Source organism: Mytilus trossulus, chromosome 2, assembly GCF_036588685.1.
Source record: "Mytilus trossulus isolate FHL-02 chromosome 2, PNRI_Mtr1.1.1.hap1, whole genome shotgun sequence".
Lineage (NCBI taxonomy): Eukaryota > Metazoa > Mollusca > Bivalvia > Mytilida > Mytilidae > Mytilus > Mytilus trossulus.
The window spans coordinates 99,400,053-99,408,993 of NC_086374.1; positions in this window are offsets into that span (position 1 = coordinate 99,400,053).

Sequence of the window (8,941 nt, forward strand, 5' to 3'; positions counted from 1 at the left end):
GGAGACTCGGGCACGTACATGTAATGCTCGAAATCAAACAGACTTAAGACTATATTAGTCACTAATTTCAGACGCTATTTCTAGTAAAAGAGGGACGAAAGATACCACAGGGACAGTCAAAGAATACGAGCATACGACGAGGAATATAAAATAATGAAACGATCTCTTTAGTATATAAACAATCGTAGAAAGGATTGTACATCCTGACGTACGAATGACAGTCGTGAAAGATGAATCCTTTTTTTTTAACTCAAAAACTTGTGATTATGACACAACAACAGGGTATGTCGTAGATCTATTAAAATATTAAACAATCATCCCTTAACTGATTAACAATGATTTTTTTTAAGGTTAACATGAACATTTACTTACAGACTATCATTAATATATATTTGAGGTATAAGAAATACAACTGTGATATTTTATTTAGATCTTAAATCAAATACTTCAAACTATGTTCGTTTTTTTAATAGTGTTACATATACTAACACTACTGTCATGTGCCGTTGAGAAATGTTTTACATGAAATTAAGGAATTGAAAAAAACATAACCCGAATAATTAAGGTCTCTACATAATCGATACCTCTTACTCGCCTTGTAGCCACCATATAACAACTGTATAAACGCAGTTTTATTATCCTGGGTTAGAGAAAAAACATATCATATCCGAAATGTAAAATCGTAAAAACGCGAAATAACGATATACATTTTGGCGATTCTTCGTTTTTTCCCGATTTCTCAATTTGTGTTTTCGTCTAAAGAGCGTTTTTCCTTTGTACATACAATGCAAAATCACTCAAAGTCGGCCGCATTCGGCCTCAAAAGACTGATTAATAAACCAAAGATTTGACTGTAGAAGCTTTCGCAAGTGTTAAGGACCTTCTTCGTCCAGGTATTGAAGAACAAAACGAATATAAAGTATGGTATTGAGATATATACTTGCCAATAGGGAAAGTATCCATTGAGACCAAAAGAACAAAGATGAAAATACCTACAGGTTATCGTACAACCTTTGATTACGTATACTCATCATAATGTGGTTAACTGTGCTATGCTTAGTAATTGATCAATGTGCAAATAATTTGAATAAGTTTTCTGCATAAACGATTTGTATTCCTTAAATGAATAGTTTACACCGTCGCCGTTATCTGATACCCATTATTATGTCATTTTATGACGCTAAATGCAGGTGAGACAATAAACCATGTTCTCTCACATATCAAGCAGAACACATAAAAACTGGTACAGCGTCAAGACGTCATTAGAAGTCATTCATGTAATGCTAAGTAAAACATATCGACAATCTAAGACAAAAGTGACCATATCAATTTATTTCAACTTATAAGTTACTAAAACGAATGACTGTGTAATTCATATTTATATTGTACAGCAACATGGGTACCGCATGTGGAACAGGATCTGTTCATCCTTCCGAAGCACCTGAGATCACCCCCAATTTTGGAAGGGTTCCTATTGCTAAGTCTTAAGTTTTCTATTTTGTGTACTCTTATTTGTATGTTTGTCTTTTTTTCTTTTTTAAGCCTTGTCGTTGTTAGTTTATTTTCTATCAATAAGTTCTGGTATCCTTTGCCCTCTTCTATTAATAAAATGAAGAACTAATTTTGAAACATGGATCTAAAAATTCAATTACATTCTAACTCTATAGTATACGCAACCACGTTTAAAAGCTTCCATGTTGTTGAGTGCTGGGGAATGGGGAGATAGCAGCATCTGAGACACCAAGAACACTACTCTTTTTACATGTTTTTGAATAAAAAAATACATCTATATAAGATTTTTATTGTCACGCTTTTTCACGGAGAGAAACATTGATTTTAGGAATATATGATGCATTTACGACTGTGGTTTTAATCGGATCTTTGAAAAATTAAAATCTTATGAGTTTTGGATTTTTTTCAGCATCCAAAGAAAGTAGTATGATTATTTTATGTCAATTTCTTCACCTCATATTATCAAAAATGTGATCTTTTCAAGCGGTTCGTCCTACTAAGAGGTTATGTGTATTTCGCAACCCAATGTATTTACTTTATTTAAAACTTCTCCAAAGGAATAAACTATAATAAGCAAATATACCAATACCAAATTGTAGTCACATGTGTATGTCTAATCGCGCCATTTATTAACCAGGATGTAAGTATAAATATATAGAATAACAAAATTAAACCGAAGGAAAGTCAAAAATTTTATAATGAGGTTACAGGATTTTCTTTTGCAATGTTTTGCAAACATAATGATTAATTTGTATCTAATGTCATTTTCGATATAAAAAAAAAGCTACAAAATTTTAAAAATTTCAATGCACAATTTTGAATTGAGTCGGGTAAGAAAAGTAGCAATGGCCTTGGCTCATGAAGGAGAATGGTCAACTTCAACAAAAATCGTATAGATGATAAACGATAAGAAAGGCCAACATTCTTGGTACTGGATTTACTCTCTTGGCCAATATCGGTTATAATTTAAATTAGTGAGTAGCTGTTGTTACAACTTGAACATATTTTCGTCAAACCAAGACGATTTGACATCCATTGCCATAACAAATTGTTGCAACAATGTGAATTTTGCATTTTTTTAAAACAAAATGCATCAATGCTTGAAAAAAAAGTTAAATCAAAATATATGAATTTGTACGTATAGTAAAGGGGATAATTGTTTCTTATGGAATTTAGGAAATTAATTTTAATTGCAATTAATTTGCTTATCTGTTTTTGGGTATTTGTATGAAGGGATATGTCCTTCAATTCGGTAACACAGTTGAACAGCAATCGAAATTAAAATCTGACTATATTCATCTATTCCTGAAATAAAATGAAAGTTATTGTTTTGTTTTTGTTCCGACCCACACCCCCCTCCCCCAGGTATTTTAACGTTAAGAAAACATCACATTATATATATATATATAAGTGCCTATAAATAGCAGCACATGACATACAAATCTATGGAAGTGTGGATTAATCAGTACAGAGATTAATTCAATTACACAAATAAAATTATAGATTGCCTAACAATGTAATTTTAACACACTATATTGTATGTAAATATAAGAATGTTTAAAATATTTACAATATGATGAAAATAAACGCAATATTTCGCTAGACCAACTAGCTTTATCAAGCGTGCATCTATCCAGGTGAAATCGGATGTAGATGATAAGAAACTTTTGCAGCTCAATGTATATGTTGAACTTAGCTGCCTTGAAAATAAGAAAATTTTGCAGCTCAATGTCCATGTTGAATATGGATTGAGCTGCCTTGAAAAAAAAATAAAAATTGCAGCTCCATGTATATGTTGCTCTTGGATTAAGCTGCCTTAAAAATACATAATTGGTAGTTGAAATTAGCAACGTCCATTGGCCGATATTACGGGATAAAAAGGACGATGCTTTGTTTTTAAATTATTCTTTATCTTTCCTGTATCTTTTTTCGTCTTTTTCGTTTAGACCATCAGGTTCTAAAGTGTGGAGTTGGTGGATCCAAAAGTTTTCTCTTCTCCTTCTCGCCGTGGTGTCCCACTCGGTGTTGACTTCTATGATTTGGAAAGTGACATTTTCAAAAGAATGTTTCGTTGAACGAAGATGTCTTGTGAGAGGACAGTTTTTGTTGGTTTTGTACGATGAACGATGGTTATTAAGCCGAATATTAAATTTGTCCATTGTTTCTCCCACATACTGAATGCAACAAGTGTCACATGTTAATATATAAATTGAGTTCTCCGTTTTACAGTTGGAATTTGAGTAGATGGTATAATTTTGTTTAGTAACGGAGCTGATGAAAGAACTGCTTGTATTGGCAGCTTTACAACACAAACAATTCCTTCGACCACATTGTTTGTAGCAACCGGGCGATGGAGTAGGCTGCTTTGCTAATACAGAAGTCACTAATTTGTCACGGATGTTTTTAGGTCTTCTGAAGGCCATGACTGGTGGTGATGAAAATACTTTTTTTAGATTTAAATCATTTTCTATAATTTTCCAATGCTTCTGAACAATGGATGACACATTTTTAAAATCAGGATGGTAAATGAGTACAAGGGGTGTTCTGTTAGCTGCTTTATTTTTATCTTTGTACTCAAGAAGTTCTTGGCGACTAGTTTTATTTGCTCTTTCGAAAGCGCTATCAATGATGTTGTTATTGTATCCTCGAACAACTAGATGTTTACGAAGTTGTCCAAGTCGAGCATCTTTCGTATTTTCATTAGAGCATATTCTCTTGATTCGTAATGCCTGGCTGAATGGGATACCACGGGAGCAGTGTTAAGGATGGCAACTTTTAGGAGAAAGGAATTGATGTTTGTCCGTTTGTTTGGTATGAAGGTCCGTTATAATGGTTCCGTTCTTATTGTAACTCGTAGTATCCAGGAAGTTAATTTTCTCCATAGAGGATTCATATGTAAATTTTATTGAATGGTGGAAAAAAGTAAAAACACAAAAATACCGAACTTCGAGGAAAATTCAAAAGGAAAATCCAAAATCAAAAGGCAAAATCAAAAGTCCAAACACATCAAACGAATGGATAACAACTGTCATATTCCTGACTTGGTACAGGCATTTTCTAATGTAGAAAATGGTGGATTGAACCTGGTTTTATAGCTAGCTAAACCTCTCACTTGTATGACAGTCGCATCAAATTCCATTACATTGTCAACGATGTATGAACAAAACAAACATACTCAAAGAGTAAAAATGTCAAAAATAGGGGTACAGCAGTCATTATTGTGTTATCATCTTAATATCACTATAAAAACAACAAATGTAACGAAGAATCACAAAAAGGCATACATCAAATTTAATATACTCATTTTGCTTTTCTTGTACCACTTAATTTATGTATATAAAGTCTACCCGTCAAGGAAAGAAGGTTTTCATTGCTGGTGTAAAAATGCGCGTTTGAAATGAATGTAGGACAGAAAGTCACAGGACAAAAAGTCACAGACAAAAAGTCACGGACAAAAAGTCACAGGACAAAAAGTCACAATTAATTTTTTCTGATTATTTTCTTTGAATAAAAATGCTTCATTTTACAAAAACATTTTTGTATTTTTCTTGAAGTATTGTATATTAACCAACTTTATAAGCAAAATTTATCCAAAAAATATCAAATATGATCAAATAATTGTTACGAAAACAAAATGTCAAAGTAGATTGGCACTTAAATGGCTTCATAGCACTGCCAAGAAATATGTCCTTTGTATGATTAAATTAAATAAATCTTCATTTTTCAAGTAAAAAGATAAATTTCATTGACTTTAATATGAATATATGTATTAAAAAGTAAATGTTTCAAGATATTTCTCTTATATATTTAAACAATTGTCAAAAAATGTTTGTGACTTTTTGTCCTGTGACTTTTTGTCCTATCAAATCTGTGACTTTATGTCCTGTGACTTTTTGTCCTGTGACTTTCTGTCCGTTTACCTTTGAAATTCGTACAGGTAGACATAAAAATAATTTTGTCGTTAAAAGTATGAACAAAACAAACATACTTGCATCACTATAAAAACAACAAATGTAACGAAGAATCACAAAAAGGCATACATCAAATTTAACATACTCATTTTGCTTTTCTTGTACCACTTAATTTATGTATATAAAGTCTACCCGTAAAGGAAAGAAGGTTTTCATTGCTGGTGTAAAAATTCGCGTTTGAAATTCGTACAGGTAGACATAAAAATAATTTTGTCGTTAAAAGTATGAACAAAACAAACATACTTGCATCACTATAAAAACAACAAATGTAACGAAGAAGCACAAAAAGGCATACATCAAATTAAATATACTCATTTTGCTTTTCTTATACCACTTAATTTATCTATATAAAGTCTACTCGGAAAGAATAGAAGGTTTTCATTGCTGGTGTAAAATTGCGCGTTTGAAATTCGCACAGGTAGACATAAAAATAGTTTTGTCGTTTAAAGTATGAAGGTATACATACATGCATAGTCAAGTTGATATAACCATGGAAGTATTATATTGACAGGAACTCCAACGAAAAATTAGCACATTCCCATCCCACTGATTTCTTTAAGAAAATAAAAGGTTCATACTCAGTTTGTCAAGTACGTGATAACTCCTTTGTGGGGTATCTGCGATGCCGCCTTCGCCTGTTCTTTTAACTGAAGCTGGTCTCATCACGTGATTTGATATCGATTGTCTTATCTACCTACCAATGTAAATAAACACGGAAACTCCCGTGGTTATTTATGAATCGCCACATGAATAACAACACCTGTGTCCGTTCAATAAATGAAGAACAAAGCTGAAAAGATCGAAAAAATCGCTCCACATTTAACAGAATAACATAAGAAAATTAACTGCATTCGCATAGAGGGCAAGCTTATTTTTAGTTTTGTTGAGTATGTTTTAATCATTGGAACTTGGAAATCGGGAAATATCGGATTATGAAAATTACATGATTCTGAAGTAGAGTGTTTGCAGAAAATAATGGGATGCGCGTGTAATGTGCCAGATATTGCCAGATAACTCAAATTTTAAGTTAAAGATTGAAAACTTTTATCGAGTGTAACACAAATATTTATGGTTTTCTCTATCGTAAAATATCGTAAAATGTTATTAACTTATTTATCAAATATGTTTTAAAGACTAAAAGAGGTTAATAATTACACGCATGTGATGACCTCTACATAGCAATATCAGGTTACGAGACATGCAGATGAATTGTTACACCTTTTATGATAATTCCAAAACCTTAAACATTCAACATAGTCCGACATTACTTTGACGTCTGACAGATTTATTTTTAAAAGATGACTTTAAATATTTCTGGATGCATTTGAATAGATCACCATGATGGGCCCTAAGCAGTTTATTTTTTTTATCATGGAAACCAAATAAGAATTTATTTATGTGTTTAAAATGTGCTTAACAGTTCTGAAACATCTTTAATACGCCGTATGCTAAGCATTTTATGTTTCTGTTTCTTGTTTAATTGCATGAAATATTTGCCATTGGACTTTCAGTAAACAATAAATCAAAATATTTAATATTTTTTCGGATCAGAGCTCTTTAATCCCGTACCCCCCTCCCCCCCGGCCAACTTTTTGATTAAATTTTTGTTGGAAATTCTTTCATTAAAATATTTGTCAAAGTTAGCAGTAAAACACGATAATAATTACTGATAAAAACTTTTCCGTTTACTTTACATGAGGATTTTATGATTTGCAAGCCTAACATGTATATAACTGTTACACGTGTTTAGCCAACGGTCGGCCCTCTCATGAATAAAAATCTTACTATTTTAAAATTGATTGCAACTTAAACTGAAATCTTTTTACTCTTCAGTTTTTTAGTTTTTCTTTTTTTTTATTTGGTGAAAACAGTCGCGGGGATTTCGTTTCGTTTCTTTTTATTTGTTTTTAAGCAGCAATACCCGTAAAAACTGACATATTTGTCATTCACATGGTCGGTAAATGTCATTTCCTTGACAATTAAGTACGCATCCGGTTATTTCGGTATGTTCCGTAATTACGATCATTCACGAGGTTCCAAAAATTTGATCGGAACCCATGCATACATTGACATGTTGAGTTAATTAACAGATACTTAACGATTTTGCGGCATCGCACTATAAACGTTTGAAGTCCGCTTGTTGGAGTTCCTGTCAATATAATACTTCCATGATATAACAAACAACAGACTCAACAGTAAATGTAATAAAAATAGATAAATAAGGTGTGGTTCAAAGTATGATGGGATACATACGTACAATATCACGTCAAATGTATAAAATAAAAAACAGACTTAACAGAAATTTAAAGTATTTTAATGAATGAAATAATTTTATCATTCATAGTATGTAAAAATCCATAAGTAAGAGTAATTTAAGTAAATGAAATAATTTTGTCGTTCAAAGCATGATGTTTTTATATAACCATAGAGTCAATTCAAAAGAATATCTCAAAAATGTACAAGCAATATTAATAAAGACTAATAAAATAACACTATAACGCGTTATTAGGATGATAACCAACGTCAGTACGCAAAATCTATACTTCAAGACCATCTTGTATTATTTGTGAAGTTGATACAGAATATTTATCAACAAGTTCTGGGTATCTTCCGATGAACTTTTTTAGAAAAAGGACGAGACGTTCTTTGACATACCCCTGGTTCATCAACTTTCTGCTCAGACACTGGTGACGTTGTACAAAGTCTGAATAGGAGCTGCAAGCTCTTGAATACCTAATAAGTTGGGAAATGTATATTCCATATGCAGGTGAAGTTGGTATATTACTACTAAGGTGGGGGAAATTGATAATTTCAAAATTGAAATCGTCTCGTTTGTCATAGATTCTGGTACTGAGATGACTGTGTATGTCAAATTCGAGGTATAAGTCTAAAAATGAGGCGGAGGAAGCCGTGTCTGTGGTCTCTTTAATTTCTAGTTCTGGTGGGTATATTAATGGAACCCAATCAGAAAAGTTCGGATTGTTAATGGAAAGAACATCATCAATATATCTGAAAGTGAAATTAAATAACCTGGCTTCTTTGATCTTCTTGTTTTTTAACAAGTGTCTGAAGGAACTCCGATTCATATGAAAATAAGAAGAGATCGGCAAGGAGAGGCGCACAATTCGTTCCCATAGGAATGCCGACAATTTGTTGAAAAAGTCTACCTCCAAATTCAACAAATATATTGTCAATAAGAAACTCTAGCATACTGATCACTTGTTCCTCTGTGTAGTATGTTTTACCCTTTTGTTCCTTATTAACAAAATATGCCTTATGGTATCCCAACGTGATAAATTTATAGCGTATGCTACCATTTTTATGACGAAAAGCATTGTGTATTATTTCTTTTAGACGATTTTTCAATTTCACATGGGGAATGGTTGTATACAAGGTTGAAAAATCAAAAGTTTTAATAGAACTAATTTCAGAAAAAGATCGAGAATGTATAAAAAAGA